Raw genomic sequence first — 22008 nt, 5'->3', positions numbered from 1 at the left:
CTCTCTCTCTCTCTCTCTCTCTCTCACACACACACAGCTCTCTTCTCTTTGGTTTGTCTAACGCAGCCCTCTGTGTCTCTCTTGGCTCTCTCTCTCTTGGCTCTCTCCCTCTCTAGCGCAACTCTCCGTCTCTCTCTCTTTGCTCTCTTTCTCATAGCGCAGATCTTTCTCTCTCTAGCTTCGTTACGTCTCTTTCTCCCCCTATTTGGTCTCTTGCTCTCTGTTTGGAATCGGGAACCCCTCCCTTTAGGTATGTCTTCTGAATAGCTGCTTGTAACCTTGAAGCTCTAGTGGATTGCTGACCTCGAAAAGATAGTGTTGATGGTTATTTTCTTAATATAAGTGGGATTATGTGAAATGGATTATATTTTGATTGTTTGGGTTTGTGTTAAATTCGTTTTGGCTTTAATTGCTTTGGGTTAGGTTTTGTTGAATATTCATGCTCATTCATCTGGGTTTGTACTAATTGCACTTAGATTGATCTGGATATGTGAATCTTGAAACTTGGGATTTTCCATTTGATGTAGTAGATCTGTATAGTGTGATTCTGATGTGTTACTGGTATACTGCTGTTGTGTTCCTCTTATTTTACTGTCGTATTGCTGTTATGTTGATGTTATATTGCCATTATATTGCTGTTATATTGCCATTGTATTGTATGGTTATTGTGGTTATTTGTTCTATTTCTAAGTTGATTCAATTCTCTTATGAAAATTTATTTGAAGTCTTATACATAGTTTTTGCTCTAATTTTTCGTTTTGAATTATTCGTTAAAGTTTATTTATTTATTCATTTAAAATTTTGGAATTGATGAGATATCTGGTCTGGGCTTGAGATTACCCTAATTTATTGTTCTTTATTGTGATTGTGATTTTATCTAAGGATTGGGTGATGTGTTTTTGTTTTGGGTCATTTGATATGGTTTTGAGATTGGTTTCATATCTATGATTTTGGTTAGTGTTAAAGTAAATAAATGGGTATTTCATTCCTGTGGTTTTTGTGGAGGTACACCATTGTATCATGCTTATTTTCTCTTTTGATGATATGGTTCTATAATGTATTTGTTTGGTCAAGCTGGCTTGATAAGTGCATGAGCTATGCTGGAAAGTGGCAAAAAAACTTAAAATGCAGAGCAATAGGCTCCTTAAATACACAATTTTGCATAGCAAAAGGTGCTTTTTGGTGTAAAAAATGCTCGTTTGAATACAATAGTGGGGTGATAGGCTCTTTGAATACAATGATATAATAACAGGCTATTGATAAGTGCTGAGTTTGTTTTGTTTTGTTTTTTTTAAAAAATATGTGAGCTTAATTATGAATTTGAATGCAATATTTTTGAACAATTGATTTATAATAGAAAAACAACATGCATACATTATGAACAACGACTCTTTGATCATAGGATATTGGTATTGCTAGTAGCTAGTTATTAGTATTTGTGTCCAAGAAGACCCCATTGTGAGCACAACTTTGACAGAGTGGTTATAGAGATAAGAGGTGCTAAGAAATTAGATATTCTGATTTGTTCAATTACATTGCACCATCTTATTATAGTTACAGCTAACCTCAACTGGCTTACTAAACAATTGTAACCGATAAAAGAGTTATAACCAACACTATTTATTTGGATATGACAATTTTCTAAATGGCTTTGAGCCGTTGAATTAGTAGGTCAGTTGTAAATAGCTGGGATTTTGTTTATGCTATGTATTTTTTGTTTATTTTTCACTTAATATCCTATAATAGGCTGTTGATAAGTGCTAATTGTTTATTGCTTGTTATTGTCTAGATTGCAACGGACTGAAATTATTTTTATAATATTGGCATGTAGGGAAATATGGTTTCTCCAATTAAGTTGATGATTGCAGAGGAAGAAAAGTTCCAAGGAAAAGCATTGTCTCTATCCCATACAAAGACTGCAATCAGTACCATAAAGGAGAAATTCAGTCAGCAACAGCTACGAAGGTTTGAAGAGAGCTGTTTTGGTCATCTCCTACTGATTGAGGAGTTGAAGTGGACTTCGCCAATTGTCCACGGCTTGTTATTGAGGAAGGCTGATCCGAAGACAGTTTCCCAAGTGAAAGGACAAAGACATGGATCTTTTGATGGACCTGTAGTAAGGGTGAGTGCTGCTTCAGTTCATCTCACCCGTGTACATGGATCTTTTGTTGCCTTCGTTTTCCCTTCGCGGGATAGTATTGTTAAGGTTCGGTGGCGATTTGTTTTGCATGTGTAAAATGCGATTTGTTTTGCATGTGTAAAATGTAGTCTGTAATGGATGTGTGTGTGTATTGTATGTAGATTCACTTAATATTGTTGTTATATTGTATGTATATTGCTTAATATTGCCTTTGTATTGTATAGATAGTGTATGCATATTGCCACCCTATTGGATGTATATTGTAATACTATTGCTATTGTATTATCCTTATATTGCTCTAATATTGCCTCTATAGTGCAAGTATATTGGCCTAATATTGCTATTATATCGTATGTCAATGGCATTTGGTCTAATAACAGTCTCCACTTCGTTCAAAGTAATCCTGAATTCAAATATCACGGACACGACAATTGTTATCCATCCTTATATTACCATGAATTGATGTTGACCTTTCAAATGATAGTTGGAGTTGCACATCGATTCATATTCAAAAGGAAAGTAATTCTCTCCCTCAATGAATCGTCATTCAAAAGAAGGCAGCTATCAAATATTGGGTACAAAAATGCAATATCCACGGTAAATTAATTGGGCACAAACCACATATTACAAAACCAGGATGATTTTTGGCATACTTGAAAAGAGAAGGGCCAAATACAACAGAAAAGAAAATCCATTCAAGCTTGTACAATGGAACGCACAATAACCCTTTTACATGTCCTTCCAACACCAGTGTGAAGTATCATCGGATGGTACCGTAGAACTATAGGTCCATGCGGAATTTGAAAGAAGAAAACTTATTCGGAATCTTTCATATTTGTAACCACTTTGCTTGTTCTCGGAGGAAGAAACAAAAATAATAATAATAATAAACGGTGTGATTTCAATTATTTCAAAAGATTGATGTCAATACTATTTGTTTGACATTATAAGGGCATCTCTCACACAATTAAGCCCACAAAATAAACTAAACATGCTATAAGCTCCACAGTAATATTTACTTCATCTCCATAATCAGAATATTGGGGGGAAAAAACCACGGAGAAATACATGAAATGAAAAACAACTCGGCAGTGACTGTGAGATTGTGTACATAAAACTTGGAACAACCAAACCAATTAAAGCTAAGCCATCTCATACGTATGCCTACATAAAATAACAGTGTATGGTCATCTTCTTTAGAATATTGCAATTAACACTTGGTTGAGACCGACCTGCAAAAAAACTGGGTTAAGTACAAAGATAGAGTTTATGAATGGCAGTTCCAGAATTAAGACCTATGTTAATTTGTAACTGCCACCGAGTCAGTTCATAGTGCCAAATGCAGTTATCTGGCACACAGATATGACAAGCCAAAAGAAAAAAAGCAAAGTAAAAAAGAAAAAAGAGGCATGACATAAATGGGAACCTCAGCAGAAAGCATCAGATATGCATACAAGCAGATTGGCTCCATTACAATGTTCAAGAATGATGTAAATACTAGATAAAAGAGTTCTTATTCAAACCTCAGCAGGTTTCTCGGTTTCATTCCTGGACCCTCCCTCCCAATAATATAACACCTTGAAAAATATAAGGAAACTTCAGGGCGATTGCCCCAAAAAGGTTATGTAGAAACACGAAATACATAAGTACTCTCCCTAAGACCAGCTTAGATTTCATCCTCCTCGAATGGATCTCGTTCAGGGTAGTCACCAACCTGAAATTGCATTAGTCACATTAGTCAACTCCATGAACAAGTCATGCAGGAAATACACAAAGGCACTCAATAGACTGTTAGCTAAAAGGTTTGAAGTTAGAATTTTACAATGATATTACTTATCCGCTGTGAATGAATATAAAGAAACCCTTTCAATTAGGTCTTTAAAAGCAATTTCATTTCACATAAGACACTTCAGATGTAAAAGGTATGTGCACTAGAATGGTAGGAATCCAACTGCATTTAACAGTCATTGCTGACTCCACGATTTGCAATTAACCAAGTCATCATTGAGGAATAGTTCCTAAGCTAACTCCCCGCCTTAACCTTGAGTTCTTCTTCTAATGTATAACAGTAAAAGTCTTAATTTTTATATTATTGAAAAACACTCACACCTTCTAGATTAAATTGTCAAATAGGACTCCATATATCGAATTTTACCTTAATCATTGACAAATTTCATTTATCATACTTTTGCAACAGTTCCCAGTAATACAAAATCTACGAGTCCCTCTTAACAAAACTACCAAAGACATATCACTTAGTTATCACAGTTTGCAACATTGGATGACAGTCCATACCAAGAAGGATATAGGTGAACTTTTAGCTTATCCAGGGCTAAAAGGTGAGCCCCAAACTATTGTTCTGTTCATGAAGCGATTGAAATACCACAGATGGGTGACAACCTATGAGCTAACAGGTCATATTAAACCTTAAAACAAACACATTCATGTTCCTTGTGAAACAGCCAATCGAACCAAACAATAATATACTCCACATCTTGATAGGAAAATCAGGAAAAAAAATCATTTCGAAGTGTTCTAGAATACAAATGCATACAAACCTTTACTTTGTCTGGCCGAACGATTCCACCATGAAGTGGGGGGCAATTGAAATATTTTGTTCCTTTCACCCTATGATATGAAGAAGAGGAATCTCAACCAAATAATATGCAGAAAACAGGAATGCAAATTTAAAATAGGCAATTCAAAAATGTCCACTCATGGTATAGCAAAATCACAACATGAAAGAATTTTGGTTCTAGCGGATTTAGTAACATACCAAAGATCACCAACACTGTAACAGACACCAATTTCAAGAAATATAAGGTTGTATGTGCAGAATTTCAGAGGGAAGAATATTCAAAATTCACCAATCTTAGAAACTAGTTCAGTGACAAGAATGGCTATTGATTGGATTCATACACATATGAGGTGAGCCCTAAATTCTCCAAAGCATTTAAAATTGTATAATATGAGTTTAGATTCCATTATCTTCGTAACACATAACAATTAGTGTGTCTTTTTGCTCGTAGTGCACTGTAATATAATGTTGCACTGAATGACACAAACATGATTTACCAAACCTGATAAAAGAGAGAAAGAATGAAGAAAAGCATGCTGTAACAAAACATGTACACTACTAGCTAAAAGGAAGAACAAAAATAATAAAGTAGAAGGGACAAAAAAGTGTATCTTTACTACCAGACAATATTACATGTTATCAGCCAAAACCAGATGAGAAGCATCCACCAATTTAACACACACAAAACCAAGCGTCAACCAAGAATTTACTTTCTGCAGGTAAAATGAGAGTTATATATATTATTTCCTATGGGAATTTTCTCCTTGAGCAAAATATACTCATGAGAATGGAAAAATTGTGATGTACTCAATCAAAAGATAGCAGACATAATATATTAGCTCATAGTCTAGCTTATAGATACTAGGCTCTTGTTTTTTTTAGGTTGAACTACTCTACTATGTTGAATCCAAAGACTTGTAATTGAAATCTGCTTTTATTTCTTAGATATTTAATACATTAACCACACAAAAAAAAATCACGTAAACATTATCTTTTACATCACTCTATGCAGGTTTCTTTTATTTGAACAAAACAATTTCTTCACATGCACTTTCTGTCCTCAACGTCTATCACTAGATGTACTCACAACAATAAATGATATTAACCTTGCTATGATTATTCTAAGGAAATGAGAAATTGTTAGGAACAACAGAACCAAGAATATACCATTTTTATGATTGGCACATGAGATGCCAAAAACAAAACATAGCACGAGTCAGGAGCTCACTTACATGCCATCATGCTTTCCCAATGGTTCAAAAAACACATATTGCAAATGAGATAGCTCCGAATGGAATTACACCCTGAGAGAAATCATTATTAAAGACAGACAAACCTTCATACACAACATGGCCCAACCCACCCCCATATAAATCTAAGAAATTTTGTAGGGCATGGGAAAGAAATCACAGGCATATGATTCTCAGCAGCCTTAAGCCTCCTGCTTGCATCTTGGAAAGAAAAAATTAATTGGGAATAGCTCTAAAGGAATCCCTATTTGACCTCTTTCCCTTCCCCCAATCTCATGGTGTAAAATTAACTGGAAACAAAGGGAATGCAAACCTAAAGCATAACGCTCCATCAATGCTTTACTAATTTTAGCATCTAATCGCAGTGTAATCTATAAGTTATTTTCTTTCTTTGTTGTGAAAAACAATGGGCACAGATGCTTTACATGAGTCCATAATAATTAATAAATGCGAAGACCTCTGTTCAATATTTTCAACCAGGATAAAGTTAGCAACCAGAAGAAAAAAGATTCTTAGAAACAAACCATCAGACTCTGAGTTTCTGAATATGTCACTAAACGACCACGTGGATTCCCAGTAAGTTTAAGTTTCGTCTGCAAGTAGAAAAATTAATTAGAGCAGTGATCATATATACCAAAAAACACTACATAAGAGACTATACTGAGGGCCTCAGTAAAAGGTAAATAACAGAGTGAGATTAAATGATGGCAGGGGCTTATCTTTCACTACGACATGATATTATTACTTACAGGTAACTTTGATACAATGAACATAATCTTTTCATTTTTCACAATATAAAAATATTATAAAAGTTGAAGAGTCAATAACACATTTAAATCCATGCACTGACAGGTACAAACCTGCTGAGGCATTTCAACTTGTGTATTTAAAGAGCCTATTGCTCTGCATTTTAAGTTTTTTTTGCCACTTTTCAGCACAGCTCATGCACTTATCAAACTGGCCTGACCAAACAAATACATTATAGAACCATATCATCAGAAGAGAAAATAAGTATGATACAATGGTGTACCTCCACAAAAACCACAAGAATGAAATACCCATTTATTTACTTTAACACTAACCAAAATCATAGATATGAAACCAATCTCAAAACCATATCAAATGACCCAAAACAAAAACACATCACCCAATCATTAGCTAAAATCACAATCACAATAAAGAACAATAAATTAGGGTAATCTCAAGCCTAGACCAGATATCTCATCAATTCCAAAATTTTAAATGAATAAATAAATAAACTTTAACGAATAATTCAAAACGAAAAATTAGAGCAAAAACTATGTATAAGACTTCAAATAAATTTTCATAAGAGAATTGAATCAACTTAGAAATAGAACAAATAACCACAATAACCATACAATACAATGACAATATAACAGCAATATAACAGCAATATAATGGCAATATAACAGCAACATAACAGCAATACGACAGTAAAATAAGAGGAACACAACAGCAGTATACCAGTAACACATCAGAATCACACTATACAGATCTACTACATCAAATGGAAAATCCCAAATTTCAAGATTCACATATCCAGACCAATCTAAGTGCAATTAGTACAAACCCAGATGAATGAGCATGAATATTCAACAAAACCTAACCCAAAGCAATTAAAGCCAAAATGAATTTAACACAAACCCAAACAATCAAAATATAACCCATTTCACATAATCCCACTGATATTAAGAAAATAACCATCAACACTACCTTTTCGAGGTCGGCAATCCACTAGAGCTTCAAGGTTGCAAGCAGCTATTCAGAAGACATACCTAAAGGGAGGGGTTCCCGATTCCAAACAGAGAGCAAGAGACCGAATAGGGGGAGAAAGAGACATAACGAAGCTAGAGAGAGAAAGAGCAGGGCTATGAGAAAGAGAGCAAAGAGAGAGACAGAGAGTTGCGCTAGAGAGGGAGAGAGCCAAGAGAGACACAGAGAGCTGCGTTAGACAAACCAAAGAGAAAGAGAGTTGTGCCAGAGAGAGAGAGAGAGAGAGAGAGCTGAGTGACCTAAGAGAGAACAAAATTTCTGAACTTGTGAAAAATCAGCAATAAGTGGACAATAGTTTTATATTTATAGGTAACAGTTGTAAAAAAATTGGGAAGGTGTGATATTTTTAGTTAAAATTATAAAATGGGTGGCATAGAAGGCTATTTCCCAAATATTTTAAACATGCTTTTCTGACAAAAGCATGGGCTTCTTTCTCTATTCTCCATTTCAAAAAGTTGACAAACATTTGAGAGTATTTTATTTACTCTCAAACGGTTTTGCTTTGTTTGAAACCAAGCTTGACATTTATTTTATAAATTATTCTTTTGTCTTCCACCTTATAGAGTGTTGTTCCTTTTTATTATTTAAAACTTGCTTTTCAGATAGGAACCCACGACACCCATGCTCTTGGGTTTTCCCATTCCCTTAAAACTTGTCAGCTCACTTTTCTTCTACAAAAGGAATAACTTTCCTTATCTTGTATGGTGGTAACTTGAGCCACTCCCATGCTGTTGTCTGCAGCTTGTTTTAAATTAAAGAAAAGTGTGTTTCTCAAAATGCTCTCTATTTATTCCTTCAAAAAAACTGTTAGAAGTGTTGGTTCGGCTCATGCATTTTCACAGATGGTTTATGCCTTCCTTCCTGTCATGAAAACCGAGTGGGAATGAAAACTCTGAAAAGAGTTTTTGCTTCAGCCAGAGTTCATACTCTTGAGGGTTATGAGAATGATTGCATTCACATAAGTGCTTCCCCAAGATAACTTTAAATCTCTAAATGGCTGAATGTTTTTCTTTAATTCATTCTCTTTATTATTTGTTCAACTAGTATATGTTACTTGTGAGTATATGATTGATTGTATACATATAGATTTCTCCAAGTAAACACTTACAAGATTTCGGTTGAACATTTGTTTGTTTCATTGTTGTTTTGCTGAATTAAACTATATGCTTCAAGTTCATTACTTCTAGTTTAATCATCACAACACTTAGGTTTCATTTGTCTAGCTCAATCATACTTTGTGATTGAGATAGATGAATCTGTGAAACCATAACTCACTTCATACATCAAACTACATGCAACTTGAGCTTGGTGCTCTTGAGAGGATCTGCTGCTAAGAGATAAAGAAAAGGTGCTTGCTGAAAGGTTGGATTATAGCTGCCTACAGGTGATAGATGAGCTAAGTCTTCTTTCGTTTTTCTTGTATTTCTTAATTGAGTAGATTGGATCTCTCCTGGCTTGGTGCCCCCAGTTTTTCACCTTGTTGGGTTTTCTGGGTCAACAATTATTGTGTGTTAGTTACATTCCGCTGTTACTAGTTTTATTTTATTAACCACGAAATTGCTTGTGTTTGTGCTTGTGTGCCTTTAAAGAAGTTTAATTTTAAAAAGGGTAGGTCTTTGACCTATAGCCTACTTCACCCCCCCTCTGTAGGCTTTTAGAGCTTAGGGCCTGGTTTTACACACACACAGAGAGAGAGAGAGAGAGAGAGAGAGAGCGTGGAGAGAGGGAGACGCGAGAGACAGAGTCTCTCTATCTATTGGCCATGGCGAAGGCAAGGCGACGAGGTGGGAAGAACAAGACCGTGGAGAGAGGTAGACGTGACAGACAAGAGAGATAAGAGAGAATGAGAACTATCGGGGCTTAAGAAAAAATATTGAGTCACTATTCACTCCGGGTTTTTTTTTAAAAAAAGCTTCAATTACAACGGTTGAAACGAAAACTGTTGTGGAAAGTTGTGAAAAAAAAAAAATCAAAAAACCACATACCCTAAACCACAACGCTTAAAAACCCCTTTTAACAACGGTTACGTAGTAACTGTTGTGGAAGAAACAACTACAACGGTTTTGGAGCCAATCGTTGTGTATTCATCGTTGTCCTTTTGAATATTTGTAGTAGTGCAAGTGAGGAATGGTATAATAGTCGATTCAGTGAATCACAAGAGGGGAAGAGAATTGAAAGTCGAGTCCTTGATCATAGATTCTGAGATGCCATGGAAGGAGTGCAATCCATCTATGAGCCTTTGTATAGCATCCTGCGAATTGTTGACACAGAGGTAGTTCCTACAATGCCTATCTTATATGATATGTTTCACATAATGAAAGAGAAGATTTCTAAGTTGAAGGGAAAAAAATGGATTCTCAAAATCATCAATCACAGATGGGATGTCACATTATCTTGTCCATTACATCAAGCTGGTATGTTTTAATCTCTTAGTAAAAACGTGCATCAATTTTTAAATTTATACAACGGGCATTAACTAATCTTCATATTTGTAGCCCACTACTTGAACCCTAGATATCAATATGAAACAGGGGTTGGCCACAATAAATAGTTACTTTCTGGACTCCAACGCGTATTTGAAAGGTTGAATCCAACTGGGGATAGAGGTTTGCAAGCATTTGGGGCCGAGGTAAGTGAACACAAAACAATGTCTTCCTCATTAAGTTTAGTTTTATGCATACTGAACACAAAACATTGTGAATCCATTGTGAATCCAGGTGATAAATTTTAGAGACTGTAGAAAGACATTTCGCACTAAGATGGCCGTCAAATCAAGAAAATCGATCCCCCAGCAGATTGTGGAATCTTCATGGTGATTCTGCCCCGAACTTGCAAAAAATTGCTATGCGTATATTGTCACAGACAGCATCATCATCGGCATGTGAGAGAAATTGGAGTACATTTGCTCTTATTCACACGAAACAAAGGAACCATCTCGCATATACTAGGTTGGAAAAGATTGTCTTTTGCTATTATAATATGAAACTTAAGCTACGTGATGAAGAGGCCGAAATGAACAAGGTTGCAGAAAATGACTACATAGACCTTCTTGACATTGCAGGGCAACCATATGATGATGATAATAATCCAATTCAACAATGGATTATGACAGCTCACTTGGATGATGAACAAGGCAATCCTGATGCCGTTATAGCACAACATGCTACCCAAGAAGGAGTTGATGTTGATAGAGTCATATCCGAAGATGTTAGGAGTGGAGATACTTCATCATTTGAAAGGGATATGCTTGGACCTCGGCAAGGTGAAAGACGTCCCTTGAGAGACGATGCCAGTACTAGTAGAAAGGAAAGTTCATCCAATTCGTCAGATAATGATGGAGGAAGTAATGCTAGATCAGGAGGTAATGAAGAAGGAAGACAATATAGCCCATTTACTATTGAGGCTGATTTTACTCATGCACCCAAGATGAGGATCATGGATGCAGAGAAGCTGGACCAGGCATTGGAGCAATTGGGAAGCAACACTCAAGGAAAATAAGCCAACCAACCAATCCATCTGAAGATGACATGGCGATCAGTTTTGGATCTATGAGCATAGGAACTAGACTTAGTACTAACTCAAATGAATCTTATGATGGCTATGGTTATGTCATGTCTCATTATAATGGAACTAGTTATGGAGCTCAAGATGATGAAACAGACTATGGACCTACTAGTTGGGTTAATCCTAACTATCCCATATATGGGAGGACAATAGGGAGCTCAAGAGAGACATATGTGCACCATGTTCAAACATGGCTTACAAACTGCTCGGTTTACATGACTTGGTATGACTATTGTATGAATCTAGATGGTTTTTCCTCATTGTTTGAACCTCATAGGAGCTCTTAATTTATGTAGTTGGACACTTATCTAAATTGTAATCTAATGTTTAAACAAACTATGGATTTATGCATGGTTTATTCATTCTAATAAACATTTTATGTTCAAACTTTTCATTAACGCGCATTACATACCACTTATATTTCATCATATATATGTATATATATATATATATATATATATTATATCTTATTATTAGTAAATTTTGAGTTTTATTTGTTCTATACATTCATTGACAATGTACATAACATCTATGAAAGTTTTAGACCAAAATTATGTGTTTCAATGCCTATATCTGTCATTTTCTGATACCTAAAACGATAACGATATATCCCCCGAAATATCTATAAATTGGAGGCCCGATATTATCTGCACAGCCGACATTTTAATCCTTGTATACCATCGTGCTCGGGACTATATGAGGATCATTTTAGGACCAAATGGACCACCCAAAAGTGGCCCACACGCCACCAGCAATACCTAACAATACCTATACCTACGTGACCAGGACAACGAGTGGAGCAACTTTTGTTCTTGGACCATGGCCAAAAAGTGACCGGAACTTACCAGAAACTCGAGTCGAATACTGGCCAAACTTTAAGTTGTAAATCGAGTTTCAAAACTCAAAAATCGATCCTAATCAAGCCAACCATCAGCTAGAGCACATTGAGAGGATCGGAAAGCGTACCTAGATCGACAAATTTGGTGGCCGGAATCGCCGGAATGAACGGCGGAAGTTTTGGGTCAAAACCAGCAGCTTTTTGGTATTTTCCGGTAGCGGCGGTAGCTATTGGTGGCGGGGATGGGGATGGGATGGAGAGAGGAGGTCACAGTGGTTCTTTTGGTACCAACCCCATCAAGATTGGTGGCCAGAGGTGGTGGTGGTAGCCAAAAAATCGATCGGCTGTACAAAAATTGGGGGGGGGGGGGGGGTTTGTCGCGCGAAGGAGAAGATAAGGGGAGAGAGAGAGCCAACTATGTGTCTACGGACTCATATCGACGCGATCTACATCATGGTGCCATTCATTTCCCCAAAATCCTACCGAATTAAAAAGTGACCAAAATAACCCTATCAATGAGGGCAAAATTGTAATTTCATAATTAAATAATTAAAACTTGGCCCAGGATGTTACAGACTGTTGAGGTGTTTTTAGCCTAGCTTCGGCCACTTTTTGGCTTGGGTCCAAGACCAAAAGTGACTCCCCTAGTTGTTGGGGTTCTGTAGGTGTGGGTGTTGATCGATGGTTTGGGATTTTTTTTATCATCGAAAATTATTCAAGACACCCACGTGTGGGACCACTGTGGCAACTTTTAAGGTTCCAAAATAATCCCCATGTCGTCCCGAGCACGACGGTATGCTCGGATTTGCGATAGGTTATTGTTTGACTATCAAACAAAATTTCACATGTTAGGCGATACTCGAGTTCGATAGGTTTAGACTGTCCGATCTGTTTCATTTTAAATTATGTGGTTCCTCGTATGCCTAGGATGGTGTAAGAATTGGTTGATCGGGAATCGGAGTCCCAGATACTTTGATTCAAGGAGTTTAGGATTGGGTAATCGATAACCGTCCGATTGTGCGCTCGAGAGTAATCCGACCGCTCGATCGAGACCAAACCCTCAGGACATGTTGTTTGTTTTGAGTTGGATCTTTAGGAACTCTCAGTTTGGAAATCAGAGGTCGTAGGCCACGTGGGCCCGGGTTGACCAAAAATGGGAAGTTAACCAAACCGTTGACCATGAACCTATCGAGACCGTCTTAGCATGAACTACGCATGAAATCCCTGGAATTAGGGTTTTCTTTCTAATTTAAAGTTCGTGTTCGAAATACAATTTTTAACATATCTCGATATTTCTTGAATAGGTGCTCAAGCTCCGGCTAGCCAGCAGGCGGGACCCCCATCGGGCCATACCAGCTTAGACTTTCCATACCAGCTTGGACTTTCTGTGAGTCTTGTTTTAAACAAGTATTGTTTTAAAGTATAAATTTCATGCATAGAAATGGATTTTTAAATTTATATTTGTTTTTACTTGGATATGGGAAATATTGAAAATTTATGCATGTTTGCATGTGGGAATAAAAAGGGGTTACTCTGGATATTTTATTTTTGACACGTGGTAACTCTTCGGAGGCGTGTCTGGAACCGAGCACCACTGACTGGGTGTACCGAAGGCCTTGACGGGCTGTCAGTGCGTGTATGACTTAATTCAGCCGCACATGTATTGAGGATTCTACCGTTCGTGTCTAGGGAGCAATAGTCGCCCGATTGGACTGCTCATTCCCTAGCCACATGAGCATTGAGGATTCTGCCATGTGGTCTAGTAAAACAATCCTTGCGTTGGATTGTTTTCCCCTGGTACATAGCTATGGATGTGTGTGCGTTTATTTGTATAAAAGGGATTTATGGGATTAAACAGGTTTTTAAATCAAGCACGTGTTAAAAGGTTTTACATGCATGGCTTTCAGGCTAATGTTTTCGAAAAGGCAGGGTTAGTATGTTTGTTTTACTTTGGTTAAACTTACTTTTCGTCCACTCACATCTTTTATGGTTTTGCGCCCCCCCTAGGCCGTGACTTGAGGAGCTTAACAACCAAGATTAGGAACTCCTTCTCCGCATGGCCGTCGCTATCGTAGGATTTTCTTTTCATGACTTTTCTTTTGTTTTCTACTTGCAAACTAACGAAATTCTTAGTATGCTCTGAATACGCCCATGTAGGGTTGGATTTGTGGTCGGATGCCATTTGTAAACTGTGTGCTTTAAATTGTGTGTGCTGGCGCTTGAGTATTTTATTTGTGCTTTTATTCACTACAACACAAAAACCCTTCTATGACGTCTAATTTGCGTCATAGAAGGCATTTAATGACGCGGATCAAGCGTCGTTACCCGCATTTTCGAAAGGGGGGGTCATGGAAACTTTTTCAAAACACGACGTTTGTTCTGCGTCATGGGATAGGTTTTCAATGACGCGGATAGCGTGTCATGAAAACATTTTAAAACACGACGTCTGTTCTGCGTCATGGAATAGGGTTTCAATGACGCGGATAGCGCGTCATGGAAACTTTTTTAAAACACGACGTCTGTGCCGCGTCATGGAATGGGATTTCAATGACGCGAATGGCGTGTCCTGGAAACGTTTTCAAAACACGACGTCTGTTCCACGTCATGGAATGGGGTTTCAATGACGCGGATATCGTGTCATGGAAACATTTCCAAAACATGACGTCTATTCCGCGTCATGGAATGTGGTTTCAGTGACACAGTTTAGACGTCGTTGAAATTCTTTAAAAATTTTTAAAAAATAAAAATTCTTAATCTATATATATTCCATCATTTTAATTATGCAAAAAGAAATTAATATATTAAAGAAAAAATAAAGACACAAAGGCAAAGTACTTTAAATTATATTTCTATTACTCAAAATGATTCTAGTACATCATGAGAAGTTTAATGAAAATAAATTGTCTTTAGTACATTTAAATTAACTAAGAAGTACATAACTTCATTCGTCTCTCTTCTCGTCAATGAGGAAATGATTCATACATTGAAGAATAAGAGGTACGGGGTGATAGTAGACTACCGTCCTTCAATCTTCTACCATCTGCATTTGTTTGGGAGGCACGTTCACTTCCAGCAAGTTGGCTTCAAAAGACTTCACAGACCCTGAATTATCCAAGAGACTGCTTTCAATGGTCTAGAAAGAAAAAAAAATCGATAAGTGGTTATAAGCCCTCTCAATCGCTTTCTCCTCAGTAGTATATATACTGTTTGAAAATGAAAATCATGGTTTGATAAATAACTACATAATGCCATCAATGCATAGCTGGAAATGTATCATCTCAGAACACGATTAATACCTATCACTATCATAAAGAATGACAATATCTGCAATAGCACGATTAATACCAAGTTCGGCAGCTCTGATAGAAATAGTGGAAGCAAAGGCTTAAATGCTTTTGGTGAACAAAACATGAAATAACAGAACATGAAATACAATATTATACGCTTGAAGTCAATAATAGAACATGAAATACTTGACTACCATTGACAGCTATAACAACCTTAGATATAAGAGATTCGACATCGTCCTCATCTATGACTAAGATCACAATTTCAGCAGCCTCCCTTGCCAACTTTTGAACTTCCTAACATTTCCAAAGCAACAATATTTCAAATTCAGCCCATTCTTTGTCCATTGCTAAAGTGAACAACTTGTTAAGATAGAGTATATATCAAGCCAATATAAGATTATTAGATGGATAAAAGTAGCAATTGACTTAATCAGAAAGTTAGAGGTGCAAGTAAGCAGGGCATAAGAGTCAAGGGTTAAAGCATTTAATGTGTCAAGATAAAATGGAAACAATAAGAAATAGAAAGTAATTGTGAAAGTAATTAAAATAAAGTAGATTATAACTCAATTGGAGATGTCTTCGAACCATAGCTGCATCAGTAATATATATGTCATATCCACAAAACATTCATAGGCATCTGACTATCCAAACAGAAAGATAACAAAAGCAATATGCCTGTGTTAGGAGAGATGCAGTTGAATGACTCGAGGCTAATTGAAAAACATGGGTGATGATGATGTGAAAACAGAAACTGAAAAGGGATATTTGATACATTTATGAAACGTAACCAAAGCTAATTAAACTCTACATGGTGCAAAAAGAGATGTAATCAAAGCTACTAAAAGATATAATCAATCAAAAACACTCTCTTGAAAGTTCCACCTGCTTTGGTGCAAACATAGATATTAAGCCATAAAATTTATCTCAAAGGCCTTAGACAATTGTGCAAGCATATGAGCAACACCATTTCAGCACCAAACCTCACCATTTGAAGTAACTCATCTTTATTAAGAGCTGCATCAAAGAATAAATTGTCAGGGAATAAGATATCAAATTAAAATTTCAAGCAAGAACTAAAATTCCAGCACACATGCCCACCCAGTACAAAACGATGATTGAAGTGCCCACCGAAGAAAATTAAGTTTGAAGTGTTGTATTCTTAAGCTACTGATAATACCCAAATAATAACCAAGAGGAGAAATATTCACAAAATCGTAATTACTCTTTGAAAATAAAACAAAAATAAAAATTCTAAATACTAACGCACAACTAGAACCCAAACAATCAAATAAAATCAGAAATGCAAGTAGGATCTTGGATTCAATAAAATAAAATCACATACATATAGAATCCAAATAAAAACAAACATTCACATAGGATCCACAATTAAAGCAAGCTACAGACATCCTAAATTGATACCAAAACTTTGTATCAAGCATGGAGGTTAGAGCTTTACAAAATCGCACCTTGGGAACTGTCACGCAGCCTTCACCTTCAAAGCAATTGGCCTCGAGCAATTGTCTTCTAGCTGATGAGGAGTTGAAGCTCTTGAATGTTCTAGTGAGAGAGAAGCCATAGATTGTGAGAGAGGGAGACAGAGAAGAAGCCAGAGAAAGAGAGGGAGGGTTTCGATGGGATATGATGAGAGAGAGAGAGAGAGAGAGAGAGAGAAATTTGCAAAGTCTGAGAAGGAAAAGATCTGAGAGAGCATTTGGGATTAAAGAATAAGTTAGAGATTGGAGGTAGAATATGAGGCTTCTGTAAGGGAGAGAGAATTTGACCCCAAAAAAAAGACGCACCAAACTTAAATTTGGTGAAAAAAGGGCGGCACGCGAAAATTTTTTGGGGGAAAAAATTATAAATCCATGACGCATATGCTACGTCGTCAAAGTGCTAAAGATTTTAGGGAAATAGCGGTATATACCCCCAAGTTTATAATCTTAACTAAAAATACCACACCCCCCCAATATTTGTACAACTATCACCTATAAATATAAAATTATTGTCCACTTATTGCTGAATTTTCACAACTTCAGAAATTTTGTTCTCTCTTAGGTCACTCAGCTCTCTCTCTCTCTCTGGCACAGCTCTCTTTCTGTTTGGTTTCTGTCTAAAGCAGCTCGCTGTGTCTCTCTTGGCTCTCTCTCTCTTGGCTCTCTCTGTGTCTAGCGCAACTCTGTGTCTCTCTCTTTGCTCTCTTTCTCATAGCGCAGCTCTTTCTCTCTCTAGGTTCGTTATGTATCTTTCTCCCTCTATTCGGTCTCTTGCTCTCTGTTTGGAATCGCGAACCCCTCCCTTTAGGTATGTCTTCTGAATAGCTGCTTGCAACCTTGAAGCTTTAATGGATTGCCGACCTCGAAAAGGTTGTGTTGATGGTTATTTTCTTAAAATTAGTGGGATTATGTGAAATGGGTTATATTTTGATTGTTTGTGTTTGTGATAAATTCGTTTTGGCTTTAATTGCTTTGGGTTAGGTTTTGTTGAATATTCATGCTCAGTCATCTGGGTTTGTACCAATTGCACTTAGATTGGTTTGGATATGTGAATCTTAAAACTTGGGATTTTCCATTTGATGTAGTATATCTGTATAGTGTGATTGCTGATGTGTTACCGTTGTACTGCTGTTGCGTTCCTCTTATTTCACTGTCGTATTGTTGTTATGTTGATGTTATATTGCTATTATATTGGTTTTATATTGTTGTTATATTGCTATTGTATTGTATGGTTATTGTGGTTATATTGTGTTAATGAAATGTTGTTTTGTCATGGTCAGAAATGGAGACAATTGTTATTCTCGTGTGCTACAATGGAAAATGGGTCACCTCGAAGAAGATGTGCAAATACGAAGGGGGTGAGTCAAAAGGCTTAATAGTTCCACGGACCATCAAATTTGCTGAACTGTTGGACCGTGTGCATCAGATTCGTAATACAAACGGCAGGGAAGACAAGGTTAGCTTAAAATTCTCAGTTTTGGTGGCCTCGAATGAGTGGAAGCACATAAAGATTGAGGACGATGATGATGTCAAATTTTTTATGAAGTACAATTGTGAGGTAACACCTTCAAAACTAGCTCCCTTACTCGTGAGTATAGAAGATAAAGGACTGAGAAATGATGTAGTTGATAGTATGCATATGACGACAGATAGTAGTCGGATGGGTCGTTCTTCAGTTGGCATTGTTGAAAGCAATCAAGTAACTTGGAATAATACAAATGGCACTGATGTGGGAGGTGAAATAGGGACAGATTTTATGGATATGATTGATTTTAGCGAGGTGGATCAGATGCATGGTGGTGATAATGGTACTGAAAGAAATGAAGTGTCAGTGTACTCTGCCCCTCCTATTTTGGGCTGCTTGAACACATCTGCCCAACTGCCAATAATGCGTTTAGGAGGAGAATCTGAACCCATTCGTGAACATTATTCGAATGAAATAGGTGAACAGAACCAGTACAATGAAGCCGGTGTAAATGATGGAGAAGCATATTTGGATGGGGGGTTTTCGCGAAGTCATTGGAATCCGAAAATTACAGTTGGGCAAATTTTCTCTACTAAGAAAGCATTGTTGACGGAGTTACAGTTGATGGCATTAAGAGGCCACTTTGAATTTAAGGTGCAATCGTCTTGCACTAAGAGGTTGGTTGTGGTTTTTTGTCAACGTCCATGCCCATGGCGAGTCCGAGCATCGAGATTTGGAGATAATAGCTTCATGATTGTGAGGTGTACAACTGTCCATAAATGTGATTTGAGGGTTGTAAGTGACAACCATCGTCAAGCAACTGCAGCACTTGTAGCCACTTCATTTAAAAGGAAGTTTAAGGATTCTCGGACAATATACACACCAAGTGACATTATGAGAGATGTGAAACACAACTTTGGTTTCAGCATCCATTATTCGAAAGCTTGGAAAGCAAGGGAGTTAGCTCTATTGTCCATTAGAGGATCATCAGAGGAGGCATATTATATCCTTCCAGCTTATTGCTATGAATTGGAGCGTATGAATCCCGGCACAAAAACATACATCCAAACTGATGAGAACAATCACTTTGTGTATTTATTTATGGCGGTTGGCGCATGTATCAGAGGGTTTCGTTCTTCCATGCGCCCAGTGATAGCCGTGGATGCCACTCATTTAAAATCCAAGTACAAGGGTGTTATGTTTGTAGCAAATGCATTTGATGGTAATCAAAATATATATCCTCTTGCTTTTGGGATTGGGGATTTGGAGACGGATGCATCATGGCATTGGTTTTTCACTAAACTTCATGAAGCCATTGGTGAGTGTCCCAATCTTGTTATTATTTCTGATCGCAATGTTAGCATAGAGAATGTGTGGAACAAAGTTTTTCCAACGGCGCAACATGGCATATGCTTTTATCATATGAAGGGGAACATGAAACGCACTTGCAAGTTGAAAAAGCATGATCGCATACTTATGAACTTTGAGAAGGCTGCGAAATCTTATTCCATTGCTGAATTTGATTGTCATTTTCGCAAGATCAAGCGAAAGGAACATGTTGCTCAATATCTTGAAGACGCAGGGTTACATAAGTGGTCTAGAGCTCACATGGATGGACGCCGCTACAATGTAATGACAACAAATATTGCGGAGTCAATCAACTCAGTCCTTAGGTTTGCAAGGATGATGCCAGTGGTTCATTTGATAGGGGAAATTATGAATCTCCTTGTGAAATGGTTCACCGAATGTCGTGACTTGGCTTTGAATTGCACAACAACATTGTGCCCCAATTTTGGAGAGAAGAAGTTGAGGAACAGGTTGGAGGATGCTGCAAGGATGAATGTGGTTAAAGTAAATAATGCACAGTATAATGTTTTGGACGGTTATATGGACGGCCTCGTAGATTTGACGAACAACAGTTGTAGTTGTAGAAAGTTTCAGCTTGAGCAGCTACCTTGCAAGCATGTAGTTGCAGTTTGCCGCTTCTTGAAAGTAAATGTATACTCAAAGGCTTCTCGGTATTACACTCGAAAAACTTGGATGGATGCTTATTCGGATAGCATCTACCCGGTACAGCCTCACGGAAGGTGGGATATTCCTGAAGATGTTCGAAGTCAAGTTGTGCTGCCTCCCATGGCAAGGGTCATGCCAGGCAGACGAAAGAAGTTAAGAATTCCCTCGCACGGAGAGGGCACCATTACAAGAAAGTGCTCAAGGTGAGGTTCCGGAGGCCACAATAAAAGCACCTGTAAAAACAATATTCCATTGCGTAATGTATCTTAGACAATATGATTTGTGTTTCTTTGGTAGGTCATGTAAACTTTACTTTTATTTGTGGTGGGTTTCGTGTTATGTTGAATGGGAATTGTTTTAAATTTGCATAATTTGGGTTGCATTGCTACAGCATGCTGTATTGCTTCCAGATTGCTATTTTATTGTACTTTTATTGCACTGGTATTGCTTCCAGATTGCTATTATAATTTGAGTGCGAAATTAAAGGGCCTGGAATGTAATTCCAAAAGGATCCAAAACATTAAAGTTCTTAGAATTCCTTTATTACACAGTTACCCTGATACTCCGACTAAACCTTCTTTTCTGATTACAAATTCGGCGGATGCATAGGCCAGATGTGGGGCAAATACAAGGTGAAATGTCCTATGTGTTTGACTACATATAGTTGTTGAAGGAGCATTACGAATGTTAACCCCAATAGATTGCTCATGTCTTGCCAAGAACACTCTTGAATTTATGCAATGTGCCCAAGCCAGTCCCAAAGCTGGACTCACCCGTCTGCCTGATGTGTCCAGGGACTCCAAGTTTCCCAACCTCACCCCATTCACTCCATCATGTGGCCCAATAAAATCCACCACTTGGTTGGTGACAACCACCGCCAACCCAAACTTATTTGCTAAACCCTTCAATATCCCAGATATGTTGAAGAACAATTCAGACCGCCGTTTCAAATCTGCCGGTGTTGTCTGATACTGTGATCGGAACAATGCACCAATGGAATCAATGACAATGAGTTTGACAGGTAGGCGGGTGTGATCAATGGCAATAAATGCTTCTATGTCTCCAAGGACATGGATGAGTTCTTGAGCATCATGAACACCACGAACATATATGTCTTCCAATGGCTCCAACCTTATTAAGTTGGGGTATGATGCATGATAAAGGTTGCCTAGTTGTTGCAATCGACGAAATGAGAAGCTAAATTCTGTGAATATGTAGATGGAGGAGCCCCCTAGTCCGCCATGTGAGGGTGGGAGCTGAGCTCGTACCGTAAGTTGGAGACAAAGCTGCGTCTTCCCGGAACCACTCTCCCCTACCAATTCTGTTATGGAGTTGCAGGGTATCCCACCCCCCAAGCAGTGATCTAGTATTGGGCATCCAATGGATAATTTAGGGGTTGAAAGAGGAAGGAGCATGAGGTTTTGGGGTGTCATGTTTCTGTAATTTAGGGGGGGATGTGATGGTGCCACAAGGCATGCATTATATATATAGAGTTCATTTTGAAGGTCTGTAATGTAGGCCATATGTCTTTTAAGGGATGTATACTTCATCCTTTTTCCAGGTTGTAATTACTTTTTTTTTTT

At 37.5% G+C, this 22008-nt stretch overlaps 1 long non-coding RNA gene and 2 pseudogenes across 1 annotated transcript in view; 1 reads left to right on the top strand and 2 right to left on the bottom strand.

Annotated features, from left to right (window-relative positions):
- LOC148297517 (uncharacterized) overlaps positions 1 to 6565 on the bottom strand; it is a 60473-nt gene extending 53908 nt beyond the window's left edge. The window contains exon 1 of the long non-coding RNA XR_015825634.1: positions 6493 to 6565. This is a non-coding gene — a long non-coding RNA (uncharacterized LOC148297517). The remainder of the gene's footprint in view (positions 1 to 6492) is intronic.
- Positions 6566 to 18182: 11617 nt separating this feature from the next.
- Positions 18183 to 20695, top strand: LOC148297516 (uncharacterized; annotated as a pseudogene).
- Positions 20696 to 20920: 225 nt separating this feature from the next.
- Positions 20921 to 22008, bottom strand: LOC148297515 (DNA repair protein XRCC3 homolog pseudogene; annotated as a pseudogene).

This window comes from Prunus avium, chromosome 1, assembly GCF_965620075.1.
Source record: "Prunus avium chromosome 1, drPruAviu1.hap1.1, whole genome shotgun sequence".
In the NCBI taxonomy this organism is placed as follows: domain Eukaryota; kingdom Viridiplantae; phylum Streptophyta; class Magnoliopsida; order Rosales; family Rosaceae; genus Prunus; species Prunus avium.
This window is presented reverse-complemented; position numbering and strand designations above follow the sequence as displayed.